Raw genomic sequence first — 26,287 nt, 5'->3', positions numbered from 1 at the left:
CTGTGATAGAGGAGTCTTTTAACCACAATTTTAGGGAATAAAACAGAATAGTAGCTAACAATTAATGAGAGGGTGGGGACAACAACCGATCAAAAGGCCAGAACTGCAATCCTGTCTAGCTTGCTCAAAACAAAATCCATCAGAAGGGAGTGATTGGTAACTTCTCTTTGCTATTCTCGTGATAAACTAACAACTCAGTAGGATGGAATCACTACTTCCTTGCTATTTTCATGATAAAACTAGAAACTCAGAGGACTGCTATTGGCATTTTATCTTCTAAAGGCAACTTCTGGGGATAAGCCTGCATTTTGTGCCCTCTTAAAGAGACTTTCCCTTTCCTTATTCTCACCAGGACTCCACTTAACTGCCAAATATTTCATCTACCTCCTCACAATATTGGATTTATATCATTGAATAAATGGGTACCGAAGAAATAAATAAATATGGTTTTCAAGTTTTAATTCAATTCACTCATCACATTTTCTAGGCACTACCTGTAAAATTTTGAAATGTGAGTTATTAAAATGCACTGACAATTTTCTACCATATGATTGGGCTTTGTGAACCATAGAGGAAAAATTAACTGAAATGGTAAAAAAAGGTTTATTGTCCATCTCTCCTTAAAGACCACCAACTTGCTCTTTAATGAAATCAATGTTTTTGAATATAACTTGTCACAACCATGTGGATTTATGATTTGGACCATACGTAAGACCCACATGCTTGGATATACCACTCATTTTCAGATTAACAAAGTGTTGATTTTATCTCAAAAATTTTTGGCTTAATATCTATTTTGATAAGTTGATGCTACATTACTGTCTGTTCCTCTGAAAAACTCCAAATTTAAAAGTCTTATCAAGGACAAATCAAACTTTGTATATCAATAAAAAAAGATTTACAGCATAACTGCTTAAGATTGGCAAAACTAAAAGCTACTGTCAGATCTTCAGCATGTAACATTCCTCTTCCCAGGATTATAAAAGGGCTATCTTGAAAAGCTGTGAACAGGAACATCACATACAAAAATGGACAGTTCTTGTGTTGTTCTTACCTAAGAAAAATATAGAGAAAAGTTAACAGTGAGCTTTAAAAAAAAAGATAAAATGACAATCTCTAAGCAACAATGTCTTTTCCAGAAAATCAAAATATATGGAATATAACAAAACTGTGAATGTACTGTTACCTCTATGGAAGTCTCAGCTGAGAGAAGAGCAATGGGCCATGCTTGGCACCTCTGGGTTTGGGGGTATAAGGATGAAAAAGCAAATAAAGCAAAATGGACAAAAATAGGATGATCAAGATTGAAGGGGTCTAACTAGACCCATTTTGCTATGGTTCCACCAGGACCTTAACTATCACATTTGGGACTTCAGGAATGCAGCAAACAAAACTGATTAGTTAAACTATATACTATTCAGAACTGATCTATTTTATACTACCCCTCCCTGGTCCACTTCCTCTAACATACTCCCTTGAACAGTAGTCAGGGAAGACTTAATTATTGAGAAAAATCTCTAATGCTTTTCCAGGATACCATTCTGATTAATCCAAAAAGTTCCTTCTTTTAAGGCCTTTTGGGAAACTAGATTTATCTGCATCTCTTCCTCACTGTGCCTCCATACCTCCTCCTGCCTGAGCTCTAATTGCTTTTGCACCTCTTTGTTATCTAGCTCTTCCATTCTCCAAAGTTCTTGATGTTTCATCAAATTAAGCTTTATTTACTTGACCTTGTTCTCATGGTGAGCAGCCTCCATACCCATCTTCAGCTTTTCAGGAGCTTCCTCGACTTTGAGGTCCACTTGGTCTGGCTGCTGCTTCTCCATGTCAACGAGCACCTTCTATTGCATGGCACATGCATACTAACAGAAGCCATGCTGTGCAGACCTGGGTGCTGCTCTCACTCTTTGTGAAACTCCTGGTTCTTTACAGCAAGCTTCCGTGGAAGTCCCTCTTCATCTTCTAACTGGCCCAAGGTCACAGGCTAAGGAAAAATGCTTACCAGGAAATAGTCTTCATTGTATCTGTCCAGAGCCTTCCAAGCAGCTGGCTTCTCTGAGAACCCAACAATGTCTTTTCCCCAATAACCTCATCCTTCTCCACTAAGCCAAATATGGAAAAGGCCTCTTCCAGCATATCACAGGCTGTGCACCAAGGAAGGTTTCAGACTGTAAGGGTTGCACTATGGCAGGTAAACTGCACACACACACACGGCTGATATACTGGAGTGACACATTGCCAGCTCCAATTTGGCAATCTCTGCTATCATTGTGGTTTCTAAGTGGATAAACCCAAAGTCCTTATACTTTTGAATTAAGACTTTGCTGGGCTTCCCAAATTTCTCAGAATACTCATTTCTTTAATGATGTCTGCAAGAGGATTGCCCACCAAAGATTGCTGTGATGGGAGAAAGTCTATCCTGATTTCCTAAACTTCTTTGAGGTGGATAGTCAAGCCTTCATTTTGGCTGCTGACATATTTATCATTTGCAGGTATTAGTGGATATAGTGGCTGGGGCACTGCTAGGGAATGATGCTTCTTTGGAGCATGTTCCTGCTTACCCAAGTTAAGGCTTTATTTGGCCTGCATTTTTACACTGTTAATTTTGATCAAAGACAGCCAAAGCCCACCCAGTCCTTTCCGACCTTGACTTCGCCTTTACTGAGTAGCAGATGCAATCCTTCTCAATCCATTTAGAAATGTTCATGGTCTTCAAAATGTGTGCATGTGCTTGTGTGTGTATGCTGAGTGAGGGAGGTCTGAGGAGGAAGAGTGGGCACGCCAGCTGGGCAAGAAGACAGGACAGGGGATGGGACTGCTTGGGAAGCAGCACTTGTGCTTGTTCCAGATAGATGAGTGTAGGCCTCAAATGAATACCATTTGAATCTGGGAAATGCCACAGCTGCTGCCATTTGAGTGAGCCAGTGTGGCAGCTGCTGCAAAGACAGTCTTGAAGGACAACTTTCTCACTGCTAATAACCGGTACAAAGGACTTTTTTAGGAAGACGCATGACAGCACTCAGGATAACACAAAGTCCAAGGATTTCTATGCCCATGACGACTGTGTTCTTTCAGTGGTTATGGCTTCTTCATTCCCTCCGCAGCTTTGTATGATGAAGAACTAAGAATTTTCCGCAGAGAAATTAGCTTCACAGTCCTTCAGCAGCACAGGTTTCTGGGTTTTGTGATGCTTGCATTAGTCATCACTTCTTAAAATTGCAATTGGTTTCCCAAATCTTACAAAACATTGGCTTTCACATCTAATTTTAATCAATTGCTTAAAGTGTACTCCTCAAACTGTAACTGTTCTGTTTAAACAGATATAAGAAAGATAAAGTAACGTTTCTTTGAAAAATCTATCTGAATTGACATTACTGTTTCCCCTATTTCTTGGTTCTGTCTCCTACCTGAGACACCATGCAGTATGCCACCCCAGCCATAAGTCTTGTTTGAGGGAGGCAAATTAATATTTTGTGTTAGGTTCAGTCATAAGAACTCCATACCAAACTGGTCAAGCCCGTGTTCAGATTTACTCGCACAACCACTGCTAGAGTAGTTGCTCAGATTTTACCTGTTTGTAAATCCTTAATGATTGATGTTTTTAAGTCTTTAAGTCTTTTGCTGTGTCCTAGGTTTCCTGACAGATCCTTCCAGTGGTATAAATGTACTTTCATGCATGTCTAAAGAAACCATACCTCTGCTTCAGGGAATTTGTTCCCCTGGAACATTGCAAAAGTGTATCAATTATATGAATGCACCAGCCCTCCAAGGATAGGCAAAGGAATAAATATGGAAACTACTGCATCCTAGTCTGTCAGAAACACTGAATTTTCTAAAAGGACACAGGCCAAATTCCTCAGATCAATCCAGATAATCAGAAAGACATCGGCCTGGACTGTAAAGCCTTGCTTCCTGGTGGAATTCACAGAATTGCGCTGTGGTGTGTAAGGAATATAGTTCCTATAAACGCCATTAGTAAAACTGATTTGGGGGGTGTTCACTGGTTAAACTGGATGTTTTTCTTGAAGGTAAGTGGGAGAGAATTCTTTCTGATTTTACTATGAGTGACTATGACACTGCTTAGAAATAGACTGTTAATTTTTACCATATAAATTAGTAAAAGGTATAAAAGATCATGTTACTCTGTGCTGACTGGCAATTGGAGGCAAATTTGGAAAAACAATATTGATATTTCATGGAAAGCCTTTTGTGTATCAACCTCAGTCCTATTTCCATTTCTTTCTTCCTTTACCTCTTATTTCTTTATTTACAATGGCGTCAATTTTTGTAAGCTACAATAAAATCCATAAACAAAGAAATAAATAAATCTACTTACATTACAGTATAAAAATTAAAGTATAACAGGAAAAGAGCTCTATAAAACCCTGAGGTAGATAAAAAAGGACAAAGATCCACATGAGACAAGGCCAAATAGAAAGGGAGTGGCATAAGTACTTTGTCTTAAAGATTTATTTATACTGGGATCTGCACTGTGACATAGAAGGTTAAGCCTCCACCTGCAGTGGCTGGCATCCCATATGGGTGCTGGTTCGAGTCCTGGCAGCCCCTCTTCCAATTCAGCTCTCTGCTATGGCCTGGGAAAACAGAAGATGGCCCAAGTGCTTGGGCTGCTGCCCCCATGTGGGAAACTCAGAAGAAGCTTCTCGCTCCTGGCTCCAGATTGGCCCAGCTCTGGCCATGGAAGCCATTTGGAAAGTGAACCAGCAGATGGAAGACTTTCTCCCTATCTCTCCCTCTATTTGTCTATGACTCTGCCCCTCAAATAAATAAATAAATCATTTACTTATACAGTGATTTACAAATCTTAACTCCTTGTCCATAATTTAAAAATGTAATAGATGTATAACATAGGTGAAGAAACAGATATGCACATTAAAAATACATGACTAAAATGCCAGATCAAATCCAAAATATTTTAACTAGGTTAATATGTTAACTCTGGAAAGAGAAGTTATGTTCATATAATGAACTGTTTTTCTAATAAGGGTGTCTGATTTTCTCTTTATTTGATCAATTTTTGTAATATCTATTAACATATACATATGAGACAACATGTGATTAAATAATGTCTAGACCATACATTGTAACCAGATGAATTTTCAATATATATCACTTAATATTATGCATTATAGCAGATTCTGGAAACAGGTTGTCCAGGTTCAAATCTTTGCTCTAAACGTATTAGCTGGATGATCATTGGTACAGTACTAAGCCTCTGTGACTCAGTATCCTCATCTATGAAGTGAAAATTAAATTAGAGAATTGCTTCATAAAGTTGGTGTGACTATTAAATGACTTATTGGATGTAAATCACTTTAAAATGTTCAGAACATGGTCGAAAGTGCCAAAAAAGTGTCAAGTCTTATTAGCTACAATGGAAAAAATAATGGTGAGTGTAGATATAAGCAATGATTCTCAATTCTGTGTGTATGTTACAAATGTTCTCAGCCAGGTGGATAAAGTTTAGGACTTTCTCATGAGGAAAAATAAATAAGAGAAATTATATTAATAAAAATATTCATATATAGTTTTTCATATAATTTAAACATTCATGAACTCTTGAAGTTTACTTGTGGATTACAGGTTATGAACTTCTAATTTGAATAATATTTTTCAAAAGCTACATTATAAAAGGTAAAAAGAGACAAAACCACATTTTATTAACATATATATGGTGGGATATTATGGAAAATAGTTCACATGTTTTCCAAGATAAATATTTTTCTTAAAACGTTTTAAAATAGAAATCTGGAAATTTTTGTAATTGATGTCTTCATTAAAAATTTTTTCTCAAAACTTTTCAGTTGCTAAATTCCTGGTACTTAGTTTTATTTAGGAAAAGAACAGCATGACACAACAGTTCAAAAATAATGCACAAGTCCTATTCCTCTAAACACCCAACATCTGCCAAAGTAAGCAACAGGAATATTGGGATTTTGCCAGTATTAAATTATATATAATGGCACACAAGTCTCCGTAAGAAGCCCTCAATATTTAGGTAGAAATTTTAATATCAATATTACATTGAAGAACAATTTTCATTTCTTTTCCCAGAAAGATAATAATTAAGTTTAGTTTAAATATTAATATCATGTGAAAAAATAACAGCTACTATTCCATTACTTAAAATCTCAAAATGTGATTTGGTTACAGTTCAAAACACACATTAAATTTGTGCCTTGAATTGAACTATATTTTTGAATATGATATGAGTTCTGCAAAGAACAGTACAGTTTTCAATTTGTTTTTAAATTTGAAAGTTCCTAAAATAAATTAAACGGAAAGTAGAAAAACTTGTGTTTTTTTTTAATGAGACACCAGAATATCTTCTGTAGAGAAACAACCTCATAGTACCTGAGAGTGAGATGCTGATTATGAATTTTTTGATGTCCAGGACTTAGACACATTTAGCTTGGATAATTTTCTGAAATAGAAAATACCAAGTTAGTGAGTAAAAACAGTTTAAGACTCATGAAGCAAGTGATGCTTATTTTTTTATGTATCCATTCTCTGTTTACCTCATCATCCATTTGGAAGCCTTTCTGAATCAGAGATGCAATTTCATCACGTGTCCCAGTGATATCGGAGATGACCCCCTAAAATCTATACAAAAATGTAACCCCTTAAAGTTCCCCAGAAGCACCATCTGGGGTGCCACATATGTTACTGGAATTTGGGGTGCCATATGATATCACTATATGCTTATTAATAAATTAAAAAGCCTGAGAGGGTTCTTGCCTAATATTTAGAAAAGAATTCCAAATACCGGCACAAATAAACGATACAGCATAGTACATTTTAAGCTTTATTGAATGTGAAAAATGCATAGGAGAGTGAGAGCCCTATTTCAGAGAGAGAGGTAAATCTGGGTTCGTACTGAGCACCAGGAACCAGCCACATGGAGGAACATCTAGGCCAGGAAGCCTAGGGCGGGTGGCCCAAAGGCCATGTGCCCTGGAGGCGCAGGGCTACAGCAAGCCCCCTCCTGGCAAGAGGCCTGGGAAAAGAAGGGCGGGACACACAGTATCCCAGGCTTTTAACCCACTTCCAAAGGGGAGTGGTTAATTAACCTGATTGACTAGTGGGCACCCAGATGTGGCCAGGTAGGGGTATGAGGTCACACAGAGGTATGGCGAACGTGCAGTCTTCCAGCTCACAGACATAATCAATTTTAGCCTGTATGCCTGCCTACTTTATCAGTAGTATTTCTCCCAATTTTACCTTGTTCAGGTAAACCCTGTTACAGGTGATGGCATACAGGATGTCATAGAGTATATTATTACCTCAGTTCCTTGTTTCACATGGAAGAAGAATTTCCAAGCAGACAAACAGAGAGATTTAAAAGCAAGATTTACTAGAATCAAAGACCTCCAGCCAGAGCAGCATGGAGAGGGCCTCCAGAGAGGGGAGGGAAAAAAAACCCACAGCATCTGTTGGTACTGTTTTTTGTTGTTGTTTTTTTTTTTAATTTATTTATTTGACAGGTAGAGTTGTAGACAGTGAGAGAGAGAAAAAAAGGTCTTCCTTCCGTTGGTTCACTCCCCAAAAGGCCACTACTCCTCACAACTCCACATTCCCAATTGTCTCTTAATTATCAAAATACACATTTTTCTTCAATATTTAGATGAACAAATTCTGGAATCAAAGGTGGATCCAGGAGCTGGCATTGTGGCATAGCAGGTTAAGTCAAAGTTTTCAAGGCCAGGATCCCATGATTGAATGATGCTTTGCATCACGGCTCTGTTTCCAATCCAGCTTCCTGATAAAGCACCTGGGAAGGCAGATGAAGATGCCTCCAACTACTTGGGACCCTGCTACCCATTTAGTAGACCTGTATGGAGTTTCTGGCTTCTGGTTTCAGCCTGGCTCAGACATGACTGTTGCAGCCATTTGAGGAATGAATCAGAAGATGGAAGATCTCTGAGACACACACAGTCTCTCTCTCTCTCTCTCTCTCTCACTCTGTCTCTCACTTTGCCTTTTTTTTCCATTGAGCTTTAATTTGTATGCCTGTGTTATATCCCTAGATGTAACAGGATTTTTCCCTCTTGTATGCTTTTGTCATGCTTCTTCATGGTCCATGATGCCAGATGAGGTTGTCAGTACAATGAAACCAAAGTGGCAGGATGGAAGCAGATTATTCTGCCATTTTTCTAGATCTTTCAATTGCACGTCAAATCTGGGGCTGATCACTCCACACTTGTTTAACCTGCCGGTGAGGTTCACAACAATTTTCCCAGCTCTGTGACCATCAATGATTTCAAATTCGCCAATGTATCCGTGCTTCATCATCTCAGTCAGAAACCTGACGATGACTTTGGAGCACGGCCTGATAAGAACCTGGTGTTTGCCTCTCTTCTAGGCATTGCTGATGCTCTTGAGAGCATCTGCCAGGACATTCATGCGCACCACTGTGGCGGCATGGAAAGATGGCGGAAAGAGGATGGGAGGAGCAAGAGCATGGAGTTATTGGGTCACTTTGCCTTTCAAATACATAAATAAATCTTCAAAAAAGAAAAAGAAAAAAGCAGAGCCAGTATTTGAACCTGCACACTCTATCATGGGTTCCATGTGCTTCAAATGATGTCTACAAAGGCTCTTATTTTCTTTTAAAGATTTTATTTATTTGAAAGAGAAAGAGAGAGGACAGAAAGAGAAAGTGAGAGAGATATGCCTTCTATCTGGTAGTTCACTCCTGAAATGGTCACTAGCTGGGGCTGTGTCAGGCAGAAACTAGTGCCAGGAGCTTCTTCTTGGTCTCCCACGAGAGTGCAGGAGCCCAAGGACTTGACTCATCATCTGCTGCTTTCCTAGTTGCATTAGCAGGGAGTTGGATTGCAAGTAGAGCAGCCAGGACTTGAACCAACACCCATATGGATGCCAGCAGTGCAAGTGGCAGCTAAACCCACTATGCTACAGTATCGGGCCCAAAAAGGCTCATATTTTAAAAGTAATGGTATAGCCTTTTAGCTCACAACAATTAGACTAGTAACAGAATTTCATCACTACTTTACTGAAAATTGCTCCCAATACCATTTATTCATCTTAATTTTAGTTATTCATAATACCTTAGATATATGTAAGAAAATAAGTATAATTGCATGCTAATAGTCTAATATTTTTAGCAGAAGAATATTGAAGAGAAAATGATTAATTTAAAAATAATTGGCATTTTAACAATCAGTGCCATCTGGTAGTGATATAGGTTGTTTGCAATTTAATAACATCCTTTTGAAGATGGTCAAGAAGAAGCTTAGACATATGATTGTGAATGATATTTTGTGGAGAAATTACAAACAGCATGTGATTTTCTCTAGGGTACATCTAAACTTTTCCCTTGGTATGTTTCTAATATGCAGTTACATCTGAAAACATAAATCATTAATCAGATCAATAAATATTGAGGGCCTACCCAGACACTGGGCAAGACAATGGTGGTGAAATGATGAATCAAATAGATTGGTATACTGTCTCACATGGCACCAAATTATATGTGAATAGTAAACTTGTTATGCAGTTGTTAAATCTGTTGATTTTTCAAGAAGGTAATGCACTAAACCAGGTTTTGAGTAGGCATTCCAGGAAAGACAGCTTGCATGGTATAAAGGGTGTCAGCCTTTTTAAGGGGATCAATTCTGGAATTGGAAACAGGCTTCAAACTGTAAAAGTCTGCAGTAAAAACAACACAGAGCGTACAGAGAGCACGCTAGCTAAGGTGGGACTGAGACTGTCTGGGAAAATGCTCTGAAAACGAAGCTGAAGAGGTGGACTAAGTGATCTGATATAGGGAATCATGGAACATGGTACCAACTTCAGATTTTGTACTAGAACAAAGTCGTTGCAGAACCTCCTAAGAACCTGGTGTGTTAAGATGCACACTTATGAATTGTCCTCATGTATAAATATTTTATGGATTATGGGTATGTTTTATTCATAATCATTATTCATTATAATTAAAAATTATAATCTCTATCAACTATGTGCTAAAAATAGGAGTAGACTGAAGTAGAAGTTATATCACTTACCAAAAGGATTCAAGATTTTCTGATTGTAGAGAGTAGCATTCAAGGTAGCAGTTAAGATGCTCGGGTCCCACTTCAGAGTGCCTGGACTGGATTTCTGGCTCTGACTCCTGCCTCCAGTCTGCTGCAAAGACAGACCCTGGGAAGCAGCTCGTAATGATTCCATTGACTATGTCCCTGCCACTCAAATGGGAAACATGATTTGCATTTCCTGCTACTGGCCAGCTCCCAGCCATTGTGGGCATTTGGGCAGTAAACCAGCAGAAGACCCTTCTGTCTCTCAACTTAAAAACAATAGCAACAGAAGATTGCTGATTAAAGAATATGCCTTAGTTTTGGAATATGTCTCTTAGTTAAATAAAGCATTAAAATAGTCCCATCAGGTAACTCTGACACACAGAAACCTAAAAGAGTACTAGCACAAATTGGGAGGCAATGAACATAACGGGGTTTAAAAGTGGGCAAAGTCGGCCGGTGCCGTGGCTCACTTGGCTAATCCTCCACCTGTGGCGCTGGCACCCTGGGCCCTAGTCCTGGTTGGGGCACCGGGTTCTGGCCCGGTTGCTCCTCTTCCAGTCCAGCTCTCTTCTGTAGCCTGGGAAGACAGTAGAGGATGGCCCAAGTGCTTGGGCCCTGCACCTGCATGGGAGATCAGGAAGAGGTGCCTGGCTCCTGGCTTTGGATCGGTGCAGCGCGCCAGCTGTGGTGGCCATTTAGGGGGTGAACCAACGGAAGGAAGACCTTTTTCTGTCTCTCTCTCTCTCACTGTCTAACTTTGCCTGTCAAATAAAAAAAAAAAAAATGGGCAAAGTCAAGGACAAACGATATAGTTTTTCATGGGAAAGAGCTCAAAATAAAGATAGCAATAGTGATGCTCAGTGTAAATCTCCACACTTAATCTTACCCAAAGGGCTGAGAAGTGATTGAAGTAATTCTCTAATAAATTTATCTGATTCATCAAAAAAAAAAAAAGACCAAGCCCCTCATTTTCTATAGCAACCCCCCGACACACACACACAGACTCTTGATAAATTTATCCCAAGAAATAAACATCAAGGCCTGGAAGAATCAGAATCTTAGGATATCTTCTTGCATAACATTATGAAGAGGACCTGAAGGATAATAAAGAAACAGCTTCATAGATAACTGAATCCTCAAACATGTTAAGAAAATAATATTTCAATTTTAGACATTAATTGGAAAATTAGCATAGTTTTCAGAAGTCACCTAGCTTTATATATCTTCTGTGGAGTTTATTATATTTTCCACCAATTATATAGAGATAGAAAATGTGATCAAACTTCCAAAATTGATCTTTGGTTTCTGTCATGTTTCTGTACCAACTGTGCTCAATAATTTTGAAAGAAAAATAGTCTAATTATGACTGCATCAAATTTTGTGATTCTAGTACTTTTTTTAATACAGAGTTTTAATACAGAGTTTTCCAAGGACATTTAAAACATTAATTAAGCTTCAAATCACCCAATATTACAACTACACATATTTCGCAGATGGTTAAACCATAGTACTGAGATGTTAAATGATTTTCATAAGGGGTCTGCAATTGGCAAAAATGGAATACAAAAATCTTGTTGCCTGGCTGGCGCCGTGGCTCTCTTGGCTAATCCTCTGCCTGTGGCGCCGGCACCCCGGGTTCTAGTCCCAGTTGGGGCACTGGATTGTCCCGGTTGCTCCTCTTCCAGTCCAGCTCTAGGCTGTGGCCCGGGAAGACAGTTGAGGATGGCCCAAGTGCTTGGGCCCTGCACCCACATGGGAGACCAGGAGAAGCACCTGGCTCCTGGCTTTGGATCAGCGCAGCGCGCCGGCCGCACAGAAAAGGAAAACCTTTCTCCGTCTCTTTCTCTTTCTCACTAACTCTGCCTGTCAAAAAAAAAAAAAAAAAAAAGAAAAGAAAAGAAAATCTTGTTGCCTGTGCTAACCCTTGTGAAATGGGCATAAAAACAAAAAAGAATTTTATTTTCTTCCATATCTCTATGGAATAACTTAAGCACTTTTTTTTTATTATTCCTAAGAGAGAACTTGGGGAATAAAATTAATGTAATGTAACATCTATGATAGTAAAGTAAATATAATATGTAATTACTTTACAAATAAATATCAATATAGCATTAGCACACCAAAAACAAAACTATTACAGAAAAATAGTAATACTTCATCAACCATTTTGGTTCTAGTTAGAACTGTATTGGTTTTCCATAGAGCTTTCCAAATCAATTCACTATAGTACAGTATTTGGTTTGTTGAACACTTTCCAAAGATAAATTCAAAAGTAGCACCTTTATAGAATTCCACACTTTGAAAAAGCACAATATATGCTACACATGTAATGTATTATCCTATTAAAATTACATCAATCTCTTTGAAAATAGAATGTTATTGTAAGCTGTTCAGATCAAAAGTTTATGGAAGATATAAAATACTCTAACAGAAAACAGGTAGATACAATGGGCAAATTAACAAAAAGCATAAACATTGCCAATAAGCACATGAAAAAGAGCAACATAAATTGAAGACATAGTGAAATATTTTTCATTTAATTGGATGAAATAAACATGTTTTATTATGCACATATAATGCAATACACTCAATGATAAGAGTTGGATGTGAGGCAACTTAAACACTCCTGGTGTGAGGTGGGTGTTGTGGCATAGCTGGATTCACCACCTGGGCTGCTAGCATCCCACACCAGAGTACTTGAGTCCCAGCTCTGCTCCCAATTCATTTCCTGCCAATGTGTACTCTGGGAGGCAACAGACAATACCTTAAGTAGTCGGGCCTCAGTCACCCATCTAGGATATGCAGATTGAATTACCAGTTCCTGGCACTGGCCTGGCCCATACTTGATTGCTGTAGGCATTAGAGGAATGAAAAAGCAAATGGGAGATCTCTGTCTCTCTGTTGCTGACCCTGTTTCCCTGTGTCTTTTAACTAAAATAAATAAATGAACAAACAAAAATAATGAATAATTAAATATTTCCAAAAATAATGAATAACTGTTTCTGGTGGGAATATAAATTGGTACAATGTCCACTGAGAACAATTTTTCTATATAAATTTTTGAACATTTCCCTACTTTATAAATAGAGTGAAATTTACATATTTATTTTCACTTAATTGAAAGGCAGAGTTACAGAGAGTGGTCTTCCATCATCCATCTGTTGGTTCACTTCTCAAATGTCCTCAAGAAAGGGCTGGGCCACTCCAATAGGGTCTCCTAAGTGGGTACCAGGCCGTCATCCACTGCTTCCCAGATGTAATACTAGGAAACTGAGAGGAAGCTGGTAAGGGCTCTGTCAATTGACATGTGATGCATATCGCCAAGCAGCAGTGTCACCCACTGCACTTCCGCCACTATGACCACTCCTGAATATGCCTGATTCTTTACCTAGTATTTCCATGTTTAGAAATATCTCCTGAATAATTTATTGTAGCTTTTTGTGAAGAAAGGTTTGAAAGAATATTTACTGAAGCTGTTTAGCATAATAAAAATAGGAAACTAATGAAACATCCAGCAGCAATTTCTTTAGAAGTTATTACACTTGCACACATTCTCCATTTATGTAAACATTAAAAATGATGTGGGAGAACACTCAATGGTATGATAAAATGCTCATAATCTATATGTTATAAAGTCCATTACAAAGCAATATTTATTACATGCATGAAAAGAAAGAAAAATGTATACATCAGGTTATCAAGAGCAGTTATCTCTCCATGTGAGAATTAGTCATGCTTTTTATATCTTTTACACTTTTTATTTTGCTATTTTTCTACAAGGTTCTTGTGCCTCTTTAGAAGTTTTAACAATTCATGTTTATTACTTATGTTTTATATGATTTTTCAAAACTGAAATATGTTTTCAAGAAATTCTAACTTTTTTTCTTTCTCCCTTGGCTTTCAACTTTGAGAAACAAAATGTAGATTCACAGGAAGCTCCAAATCATTATACAGGGAAATCCCCAGGACTCTTTACCCTATAGCCCCCAAAGTTAACATTGCACAAATCTGCAGCACAATATCCATCCAAACTAGATTTTCCTTTTTATTTATTTTTATTCTTTTTAAGATCTATTTATTTATTTGAAAGGCAAAGTTACAGAGAAGCAGAAGGAGAGGGATTGGGAGAGAGAGAGGTTTTCCATCTGCTGGTTCAGTCCCCAAATGGTCACAATCGCCGGAGCTGGGCCCATCAGAAGCCAGAGTCAGGAGCTTCTTCTGAGTCTCCCACATGGATGCAGGGGCCCAAGGACTTGTGCCATCTTCTACTGCTTTCCCAAGCCATAGCAGAGAGCTGGATAGGAAGTGGAGCAGTCAGGACATGAACCAGAGCCCATATGGGATGTCAGCCCCGCAGGCAGCAGCTTTATCTGCTAGGCCACAACACCAATCCCCAAACTAGATTTTTCTATTGATACAAACTACTTAGGTTATTCCAATTTCATCAGTCATACATGCACTTGTGGGCATACACTTGTGTGCACACGTGTATGAGACGTGTGTGTGTGTGTAGCTCTATGAAATTTTATTACAAGCAGCATTATGTAACCTTAATCACTATCAAGATACATGACTGGTCAATTTGTTAAGTCAACAACAGGAGTCACTATGCACTTACTCTACATGTAGGATCTCTGTCCTTAATGTGTTGTACAATGTGAATCAATGCTATAACTCGTACTCAAACAGTACTTTACACTTTGTGTTTCTGTGTGGGTGCAAACTGTTGAAATCTTTACTTAATATATACTAAATGGATCTTCTGTATATAAAGATGATTGAAAATGAATCTTGATGTGAATGGAATGGGAGAGGGAGCAGGAGATGGGAGGGTTGCAGGTGGGAGGGAAGTTATGGGGTTGGGGGAAAGCAACTGTAATCCAAAAGCTGTACTTTAGAAATTTATATTTGTTAAATTAAAGTTAAAAAAAAGATACATGACTGGGCCGGCACCATAGCTCACTTGGTTGATCCTCCGCCTGTGGCGCTGGCATCCCGTATGGGCACCAAGTTCTATTCCCGGTTGCTCCTCTTCCAGTGGAGCTTTCTGCTGTGGCCCGGAAAGGCAGTGGAGGATGGCCCAAGTGCTTGGGCCCCTGCACCTGAGTGGGAGACCAGGAGGAGGCACCTGGCTCCTGGCTTCAGATCGGCATAGCTCCAGCCGTAGCGGCCATTTGGGGGGTGAACCAATGGAAGGAAGACCTTTCTCTCTGTCTCTCTCTCTCACTGTCTAACTATCTATCAAATAAAAAAAAAAGATACATGACTATTATCACCATCACAATTATCCTTCTCTATACTCCTTTGTAGCTATGCAATTCTCTGCCTTCACCACCTAGTAACTACTGATCAGTATCCATCTCCTTACTTATGTTACTCCAGAAATGCTACATAACTAGAACTGTACAGTGTATATTTGTATATATAGTAAGACTGGCATTTTCATTCAGCATAACTTCCTTGAAATTCATCCATTTTGTTTCATTTATCAGTAGTTCATTCCACTTTATTGCTGAGTAATATTCTCTTCTATAGATGTGCCACATTTTGTTTAACCATTGATCATTGAAAAATATATTCCACTTTAGGGATATTACAACTAAAGTTACTGTAAACACTTAAAGAGAACTTAAAAATAAATTTTCACATCTCTAGATAAATATTTAATAGTGCAATTGCTAGACTTTATGCCAAACAAGTTTCTCTAGTGAGTATGTCATTCAACATTGCACTACCAAAGTATGACTACACATTCTCACCAACAATTGATGTTCTCACTATTTTTTTTAATTTTGTCAATTGTAATAGGTGAATAGGGATATTTAATTTTAGATTTAATATGTATTCCTCAAAGCTGATGGTATTGAATACTTTTTCATATGTCCATTTGCCATCTACATCTCCTCTTTTGGTAATATCTATTCAAGTGTTTTGCTTATTTTCCAATTAGATTAATTTTAATGTTGAGCTTTAAGAATTCTTTATTAATCCTAGTTATAAACATTTTGTTGAATATGTGGTCTATAAATCTTTCCTCCAATTTTATAATCTGTCCTTTCATCATTTTTTAAAAAGATTTATTTATTTATTTATTTATTTATATGAAAGGTGGGGTTATAGAGGAAGACAGAGAGAGATCTTCCACCTACTGGTTCACCCCTCAAATGGCTGCAATGGCTGAAGCTGGGCTGACCTGAAACCAGGAACCAGGAGCTTCTTCTAGGTTTCCCACGAGAGTGCGGGGCCCAAGTATTCAGGCCATCCCACTACTGCTTTCCCAGGCCATTAGCAGGTATTTGAATAGGAAGTGGAGCAGCTGAACAGGAACTGATGCCCATATGGGATGCTGGTGCTGCAGGTGGCAGCTTTACATACTACACCACAGCACCAGCCTCTCTTTTCATCTTCTTAGGAAGAGGTAAATTGAATAAAGTTTTAATGGTGTTAAGAGCAGTCATCCTCCCCTAAATAACCTATAAATAAAATGCATTTTATATCAAAGTGCAATATATGTCAAAAGCCTAGCAATTATTTAGGAAGATAAGCTGGTTTTAAAATATATATTAAAATAACTTTGAAAAAGAACAAATCTGGGGGCTGGCACCATGGCGCACTAGGTTAATCCTCTGTCCTCGGCACCGGCATCCCATATGGGTGCTGGGTTCTAGTCCCGGTTGCTCCTCTTCCAGTCCAGCTCTCTGCTGTGGCCTGGGAGGGCAGTGGAGGATGGCCCAAGTGCTTGGACCCTGCACCCACATGGGAGACCAGGAAGAAGCACCTGGCTCCCGGCTTCAGATGGGTGCAGCGCACCAGCCATGGTGGCCATTTGGGGGGTGAACCAACGGATAAAGAAAGACCTTTCTCTCTGTCTCTCTCTCACTGTCTAACTCTGCTTGTCAAAAACAAAATAAAGTTGTAGCTATTTCATGTTGATATTTTCAAATACAGTTAAATTTTCCTGTTTCTTCCAAATATTCAATTACTTTTGTGCTTTCAATAGTGGCTTCAGGCTCTACAGTGATTTTTTTAAAGGTTTATCAATTTTATTAGCATTTGCAAAGCACTTTTCTCTTAGTGATCTTCTACGCTATATGTTTAATTAATCCAGTCAATTTCTATACTTTGGGCTTTATCATTTCATTCCCTCTACTTTCTTTGAGTTTTATTGGCTTTTTTTTTTAAATGGTTTATTTGAGCTGCATCCCTCTTTGCTCAGATATTTATGTCACTCTTTGTTCAGATATATATGTATCTTTTCCTCTTACCACAACTTTTGCTTTATTTCACAAGTTCTGATATACAGAAATTTAGTAATGATTCAGTCTGAAATATGCTCTAATTTTCAGTATTTCCCTTGTTGACTCATGAGTTATTTATAATTATTCTTTCTTCTAAACATTCTTTCTAACTTCTATCTCCTTTGTTGACACTTAGATTTTAGGTTTATTGCACTGTGATCAGAGTACACTATCACTCTGCCTTCTGAAATGTCTTCAGATTGACTTTATGTTCCAGCATCCAGTTCATTTTTATAAACATTTTATAATTTATAAACATTTTATAATGTTTATAAAAATAAACTTGAACTTGAAAATGTGAAAATGCATTCATTGATTTATCTACAATGTGTAAAATTGTCTAACTTAATTTCCTTTATCAAAATATTCCCTATTTTTACAAAATCGTATAAAAATGAAATAAAAATTATTTTCTTATTTTATCAATTCATGTTTCATATGACTTTCATTGCTTCTTCTACCTTCTTATCCTTCTACCCTCATATACTCAATATATTCTGTTCTTTCCAGGCTTACGTCAAGTGCAGTTTTCTCCGGATTTTTGTATGTTGCTAATTGAAAGTACTATTTTATTCATAAAAGCAGTAGCATTTTATCTATATTTTTATCTAATATAATAAATATGTGTGTATATTATTCACTTAAGATTATAGCTTCTTGTAGGTAAGAGTGGGAGGAATCCATGTTTCATTTCCAGAAAGCTTTGCCTTGCATATGCAACTGAAAGACTTTTTATAGTGAATGAAAATCTCAGAGAGTCAAGGTCTAAAATGAACATGCTAATTCTACTTCTAAGTTTTACCATATTTTTTATAGTCTACTTTTTTCTTCTCCTTTCTTATCTTAAATTATTATCTTTATCATTAGAAACTAAATATATTTTGAATTCCCCTTTTTCCTTAATAAAAATCATAGTTGTGTAACTCAAACCCGAAGAGGCTAGGTTCTTTTAAAACCACTCTGAGTTGTATGACAAAGAATTGTCAGGAAAAAAATGACCCGAAGAATGCTGAAAAGGCCATGCAATCTTGCACACAAAAATCAAGTGTTAACGCTCTCAATTCTATAGTATTTCATTAATGAATTTAAAGATCTAATGAGAAAATAAATTAAAACAAAGGAATGCATTTCCAGGATGAAGTCGGTGATTGCAATAAAGAAAAGGGGTGCACATGGACAGGAACTTTTTTGCATAATTATAGAATATTACAGCATGTTTTCAATCTAAGAAAATCTTCCAGATTAAAAAGCTTCACTTGTCCTTGAAAAATAGGCTCTGTTACTAAAAATGCTAACATTAAGATCTGCCCTTTTCAAATTTTTTGAATCATTAGGAAATACTAAATGAAAATTGTTCTGCATGCAAGTAAAGATCCCATTAACTCAATAATTCATTTCATAATTAGCTTATTAAAGTAGTTAAGAATATTTAAGCCCTTATTTTATTCCATTATTCTTTCACATTCTCTAGAATTTGAATAGGTATAGTAAGATATTGAATTCCACACAACCTTTTGTCTGGAAATGTCAAAAACGGTGTTTAGGATCCCAATTATGCTGTGAAGCCTTTATGTATTGCACACTGCATATTTCAGTCATTAATTTCATGGTATAAAAATATAACCTAGCATTCTCCATATCTATGGAAAGTGTGGAAAAGTAGATAAAGCTATGGCCAAGTCATACTTAACCTCAGCTCACCAAAGCTCAACTCCATTTCAATCAAATAAAGGAAAACGTCACTCAAGATAGAAATGTTTAAATGTCCATGTCTCCAGTCTGATAATTCAAATGAGAAAACCTGCAAAGTCCAGCTATCAAAAAAACTATAAAATGAGAGATGAAAAGCTTAAGAAGGAATAAAGGAATAGTAGTATCTGTGGACAAACTGTTACTCTGGAAATGCTAAAGTATACGCATACAAACAGGCACCACTGCTCCAAAAGGATGTGAATCAATAATGGAAAAAAGGGGGAGGGGGAGGAATCATATAATTCAATCAGCTAAAACCAATATGGTTGAAAAGAATGAAATTAAAACTCAATGTGTGTCGTGCTCTCTTGACTCTTCTCTCTCGGTTCCTCTCTCTAGCCTCCTCCTCTGGTCTCTTGGCTCCTGGTTCTTCTCTCTTGGCTCTGCTCTCCTCTCTCCTCTTCTCTGCTCTCTTCTCTCCTCACTAGCTCCTCTCCTCTCTGTTTCTCTCTTTCTCTCTTTTTCCTTCGCCGCCCCTTCACTCCGGTCTGTAGGGTGTTCCCCAATAAACCCTTTTCCTAAAAAAAAAAAAAAAAAAAAAAAAAAAAAAAAAAAAAAACTCAATGTGTGTGTGTGTGTGTGTGTGTGTGTGTGGTGGGGGTGTGTATGCCCATGTGTGTATGTTTGAGACCATCTGTATAAAATCATAAACCAAAATTGGTATTTTCCTGTCTAGCATGCAGTAATGATTTCATCTTCACAATGTATTCAAAAAAAGAACCCTAGTACTATAGGTACTGACCAATGGTGGAAAATATGTTACATTTATTTATTCAAGCAGAAATGATTTCCTTATAAAAAGATCAAGATCAGATCTCCAGTAAATGTTAAAAAATATAAGGAAATTTAGAATGAAGTTGCTGTCTTTCAATAATGCAAAAAGACTTCTTAAATAGAAAACATTGACATTCTATTGTTCATATTTTAAATTACATCTTTTTTAAAATAATGACCCTACATTTATATACTTATCTTGGTATAAAATTCTTTTTCAAATTGCACACTAATGTTATGCCCTGGGATTTTGAGTACAAAATCAACAAGATAGAATTATGCATAAGTAAAGACTATATTTTCTTATAAATATTTGCTTCTGAACTATTGTTGACATTTTCCTACCACTGTTTGTATAAATAATACCATATGAGAAATTTATTTGTAATCAAGTGCTATAAATATATTTTCTTAATAATTATATTTTCATTTTTGTTTTGTTTGAGAAGAGACTCCAAGCTCAATCAGAGTTTTAGGAATAAAAATACCATTACACTGGAATTTTATCCATGTCAGTGATTTTCAGCTTCTTTTAAGACCTCTTCCTTGTATTTGTTAAAATGAACCTAAATTACTTTGGGAAACAAGATAGGTTGTTATTTAGGCAATAACTGAAATATTATATAAGGGTTATATTTAAGGTGTGAAGAGAGTGCAATGAGAACCAAGGGTTAACAGTAAGTCCTTTTTCTATTCTTGTTTAGAGGGTCTGAGATTACTGGGATGTAATTAAATAAATGGATGATTAAGAAAAGTTTTGGAAGAAGTGAAATTCATGTTCAAATATATTGAAAATTATGTGTGTTCTTTAAAATACGATTGCTGGAAGAACCTTATGATTCAAAAAAGTAGTTTATTTCCTGTTCAAATAGTGTTCAGATTCAAAGAAATACTGTGGACTCAGCATCTTTGGTTATTTGGATGAAAAAAAGAGCATGAAGACTATATACTTAGAAGGCCAGGAAATTGGGCACTTCATTGATCCATATTCCATTGAGTGGAAAACAGTCACTATGGGCTGGCATTGTGGTACAGCAGAGTAAGCTGCCACCTGAAACACTGGATCCCACAGAGTCACAGTTGCTTTACTTCCAATCCAGCTCTCTGCTAATGTGCTTGGGAACGCAGCAGAAGACGGCCCAAGTGCTTGGACCCCTGCATCTACATTAGTCACCTGGTCACCTGGATGAGTTCGTGGCTTTGGCCTGATACAGCCTCTACTGTCACAGTCTTTGGGGGAGTTAACCAATGGATGGAAGATCTGTTTATATGCGGCTCTTCCTGTCTCTGTCACTCTGCCTTTCAAATAAATAAAATAAATCCTTAAAAGCAGAGAAAATAATCATAAGAGCCCACCATCCTGCAAAGAAATCTGAAATACAAATCTAATTCAGGATATAGACACTGGTTAAGAAATATATGCAGAGTCTAGCTAAATTATTTAATATCTATTATATTGTTATAAATTATTGAATACCATAACATTACATATATATCACATAAATAAATATATACTTGAATGATGCTGATGATTTGAATATCAAAATGTATAAAATGGTTCTACTCTAAATTAGAATTACATACATTTAGACAATTCCCACACAATAAAGTAAGTATGAACTGGTATGTAAATTTTGTTATATAGTACACAGGAAAGAATCACTATGCCCAAGTAGGGATTATATCATCATGAAACAAACAAATATTTAATTAACATAGATTAAAGATAGAATTACATCTAGCCAAACAAAAAGTAGAGGGCATTTCAAGTATATATCAAGTTCAAATTCTATGGACATTTTCAGAGTAAAACTTTCAATATATCTTCATTCCTAAATTGGAAAAAGGTTAAAGGCAGGGAATAAATCAGAAGAGCCCATATTTTCCATAATGATGTGATTATACTTTATCCAATGAATGATGGAGATGTATTGGTGAATTTTAAGAAGAAAGAGACATGATCAAGAGTCAGAAATATATTAGAACACTCATAAGACAAGACTAAGAGGAGGTAGACAAATTAAGATGCTAAATAATTATAAACTTATTGAATTCCTGCTTGTTATATATATATATATTTACATGATATACACATATAATTTTTAGTAGGTATCCAACATTTTATCATTTATATGGAGTCAATAATTTAGTATCTTAATTTGTAGTAGTTTGTCAGGTAATAAGGGTCTAAATTAAGTGATTGGTAGTGAAACTGGAGCCAAAAAAAGGATTTAAAAGATTGTAAAGAGGGGCCTGGCACTGTGGCGCAGCAGGTTAACGCCTTGGCCTGAAGTGCCGGCATTCCATATGGGTGCCGGTTCTAGTCCCGGCTGCTCCTCTTCGGATTGGTGCAGCTCTGGCTGTTGCGGCCTTCTGGGGAGTGAACCATCAGATGGAGGACCTCTCTCTCTCTCTCTCTCTCTCTCTCTCTCTCTCTGCCTCTCCTCTCTCTGTGTAACTCTGACTTTCGAATAAGTAAATAAATAAATCTTAAATAAATAAATACATAAATAAAAGATTGTAAAGAGTTAAAGTCAGCAGGAATTAGTAATCAGTTACAGGAAGGGTTTGGGGAAAATCTCTCTATATAATTTTCAGTTAACCAGACTATTTAAATGATAAAAAAAATCACCTTTCTTAACTGGCTTGGATAAGGAAAATATCAGGACTTTCCATTTAAATATTTCATTTACTTTTTATTAAATTTTAATTTGAATCATTATAAAGTTGATAATGTTCTACAACCTATTTATGACAAATTTAAATTAAATATACTAGATAGACTAGTATCTAAATTATATAAAAGACCATCAGAACTCAACACTGGAAAAAAATCCAGTTTTAAAATGGGCAAAAAGCATGAAAAGTTAATACACTTGAGAGGATAGATAGATGACAAAAAGTTAAGTGAAAGATATTCATCACCATTAGCTATCAGCAAATTGAAACTATAGGGCAGGCATTTGGCACAGTGGTTAAGACATTGTTTGGGACACAGTATATCTATTTAATGAAATGATATTTGGCCAGCCATACATAAAAATGAAGTAAGTAATGATATATGCAACAACATGAATTACCTCACTAACATTATCCTAAATGGAAAAAGTCAGTCACAAAACATCACATGACTTTAGTTATCTGCAATATCCTGAAAATAAAGTCTACACCAATAGGGGGCCTGAGGACTGGTTGTGGGAACTGCAGAAAGCCCACTTGTTAGTATTTTTAAGAGATTATGAAACTATTCTTGATTTAGAGGATAGTGATAGTTGAACAACTCTGTAAATACACTAAAACCACTGAAATTTACACACTAAATATACGTGGATGATATCTTAGCAAAGCCATTTAAAAAATAATAGTTCCAGTAGGTTAAAATAAGCTATGATAAGACAAAATGTGAAGATTTTGCATAAAGGTATCGACCTTATCTTATTTTACTCAAAATTTGCTGCCCATTCTTCCTCTCTCCACAAACCCACACCAAATGATGACGGCAGTGGTTATGAGTAATTCTCTTGGGAAAACAGTGTACAAACATTTCCTGTGGTGCTGTTTTGGCCACTCTGAAGCTCTGCCATTACTGGCAGAGTACTTCCAAATTATATTTCCAGTATCTTTAAAATGATCACCTTTCCCAAAGTCAATGTATTTGTGCCTTAATGAAATTACAGACCCTCTGCACAACTATTTCCATTTGAAAAACTGTACAGCAGGTGGTCTGAAGCTGTCCACTCGGTCTGGGGGCCTAGAATGTTCTTCACAGGCAGGCTTCTAGCTGTGTGGCTGCAAAGCTTGTTTTCAGACCTGCCGGTATCTCCCCACTAGTATCTTCTTGTGCTGCATTTGTGACCTTGCAGTTTTAAATCATGCCTTCAAGTTAGTGGCTAGCAGAGGCTGTCCCTAAAAAGACGGTCTCCAGGAGACCCCAGCTATCTCCATGAGCTCCAAGCCAATCAACATACAGTATGTGAAACGCACCCTCAAAATGGGCAACCTCACAGAATGCCTTAAAAACCCTGGGCACTTCCTCAAAGCCAGTGTCCCTTTCAAGCACTCCGCATGGTCTCCTCTTGGACCAGACACTTTTCTGTCAAGTAAAAGTTTCTGCTTCTTTGCAAATTGTTTCCCAGTATTTTATTTCTATACTGAGCTGAGGAAAATAACCCACAAAATTTGCTCCCGCAACTGACCACTCCGTGATTAGTAACATGGTCTTTCTGATTTTCAATTGTCTACTTACTGCTTGCTTAGAATGCAGCAAGACAGTGTACTCAGGTTTTGTTTTGTCCAGGAATTTGGGTTTAACTACATTTTAGACACTCCGAGTAAGTTATGTATTGAACTAGTGTCAATGAACCAAATTGTGTTTTTCAACTTATTCCCATGTTGTCTTTGGGACTGTGTTCCCATTGGGAATAATTTCTAACTAGTGCCTAGGGAATACTCACTCAGTATTAACAACAGTGTCTTCCAAAATGGTGCCATGACGCTTCTTTGTGAGCCAACGCATTCTGGGGAGCAGGTTGGATTTCTGCTGGGTTTTTCTGTATCCCAGGGTGCACTAGGAATTTTCAAAAGGAGAATTCAGTATGTGGCACAATCATAAAGCACATTTGATTTAGAACGGGAAAAGCCAACTGTAACTTTCAGCTCTGTAACTTAAAAACTGTGACATTTTACAATTAATAGTTTAAAAACTTAGTTATTTTATCTGTTAAGTGGGGAAAATGATGATACCTAAGATGAAGATAGTATAGTTGGAATGAAATAATTCATAACTAGTCTGCACAGCATACCCTAGTAAAAGACTATAGACTATGTGACTTTAACAGCAGAAATTGATTTTTCCAGTTTTAGAGAGTTAAGTCTAAGATAAGTTCCAGTATTCTTGCCTGAACAAGGGTCTCCTGTTGAGTTGCTGAGTCCTGATGTCTTGACACGTTCTTACAATATCTTTGTGAGTATGCAGAGAGAACATCTACTTTGCATTATTTCTTCTTAGAAGAACCCTAATGCTATCAGAGCAGGGTCCCAACTTCATGACCTAATTAACCTTAACTATTTCCCTAGGGGTCCCCTGCCCAAACACAGCACTGTGGTGTCAGGGTTTCAACATATAAATTTGTGGGAGCACATTCAATGAATTCAAAAGAGACAATATATACAAATAGTTGTTAGATGGTTTAGTACATACATCCTAAATTAAGAGTAGTTTTTTTTAAAACATCTTCACTGGTTCATTGCAATTTTCATTATTATCCCCATAGTAATTTTGATCTGCTAAAAATTTCTAGAGTCTAATAATTCCAGGGCATTTCAAAGATGGTTGGTAAGAGTAGGACAGTTAATTCCTTAAGAGAATGACATATCTTTAAACAATGGACCTAAGTTTATTTTATAAAGTGAGAACAAAGGGACTCAATGTGATATAAGGAGTTTCAATCATATCTATGTATTTGTATAATTTTCATTTTAAGTTTTTATTGTAAACTCTTACATCCTTCAATACTATTACACACACACACACACACACATACACACAATCACTCCTTCCACAGATCCTACAAAGGAAATTAATGGGCAGCAGATTTGATGGTTTTTCCTCTTATGAAGAATGAATCAGTGAGACATACAGGGTCCTTATCAAGTAATCAATGTAAATTCCTGCACTGAAGTCTCTTTCTCTTCCTGCTACAAACTCAGTACAAATCGCCCCTGACAAACATATTGGATGAGATAAAGGATCTGGAGTCAGGCAGACTGGACGAGAGTCATAGATCCATCCACTGTTGACATTTAAGAGGAATATCCTGAGCCTAACGTTCTTCAACTATTATAATGGGTCTGAGTGAAAGCCACTCATCCACAAGGCTATGCAGAGGACTGAGACAAATTCTGTACAGTGCTGAGAAAAATATCTGACAAACAGTGCTCAAGCTTATAAATATTTTTATTACCAACTTAGCTAAGGAAAATTGATACATTGTGTTTTCATGAAAATAAAGCATGTCTTTGCTACTTCAGAGAAAACTGAGTAGAGGAATTAATTTATATATATATATATATAAAATATATAGTTCACTAAGCATTAATCGTTTTTTAAAAAACACTCAAAAGATGCTTTTGTTATCTGATGTCAAATGAGTGCTCTCTTTTTTAAAGATTTATTTATTTATTTATTTGAAACACAGAGTTACAGAGAAGCAGAGGCAGAGAGAGAGACAGACAGACACACAGATAGAGAGATAGAGAGAGAGGTCTTCCATCCTCTGGTTCACTCCCTAAATGGCTGCAATGGCCAGAACTGAGCCGATCTGAAGCCAGGAGCCAGGAGCTTCTTCTAGGTCTCCCACATGGCTGCACGGTCCCAGGGGCTTTGCCCATCTTCTACTGCTT

At 37.0% G+C, this 26,287-nt stretch overlaps 1 long non-coding RNA gene and 2 pseudogenes across 1 annotated transcript in view; all 3 read right to left on the bottom strand.

Moving 5' to 3' along the window:
* Positions 1 to 1,251: 1,251 nt before the first annotated feature.
* LOC100355167 (non-POU domain-containing octamer-binding protein pseudogene) lies at positions 1,252 to 2,707 on the bottom strand (annotated as a pseudogene).
* A 4,968-nt stretch (positions 2,708 to 7,675) lies between these two features.
* On the bottom strand, positions 7,676 to 8,427 carry LOC138843128 (small ribosomal subunit protein uS8-like; annotated as a pseudogene).
* A 14,315-nt stretch (positions 8,428 to 22,742) lies between these two features.
* Positions 22,743 to 26,287, bottom strand: part of LOC127493551 (uncharacterized) — a 35,986-nt gene continuing 32,441 nt past the window's right edge. Inside the window, exon 4 of the long non-coding RNA XR_011384271.1 lies at positions 22,743 to 24,452. This is a non-coding gene — a long non-coding RNA (uncharacterized lncRNA). The remainder of the gene's footprint in view (positions 24,453 to 26,287) is intronic.

This window comes from Oryctolagus cuniculus, chromosome 1, assembly GCF_964237555.1.
Source record: "Oryctolagus cuniculus chromosome 1, mOryCun1.1, whole genome shotgun sequence".
In the NCBI taxonomy this organism is placed as follows: domain Eukaryota; kingdom Metazoa; phylum Chordata; class Mammalia; order Lagomorpha; family Leporidae; genus Oryctolagus; species Oryctolagus cuniculus.
The sequence above is the reverse complement of the archived record's forward strand: the minus strand, read 5'-3'. Positions and strand labels throughout refer to the sequence as shown.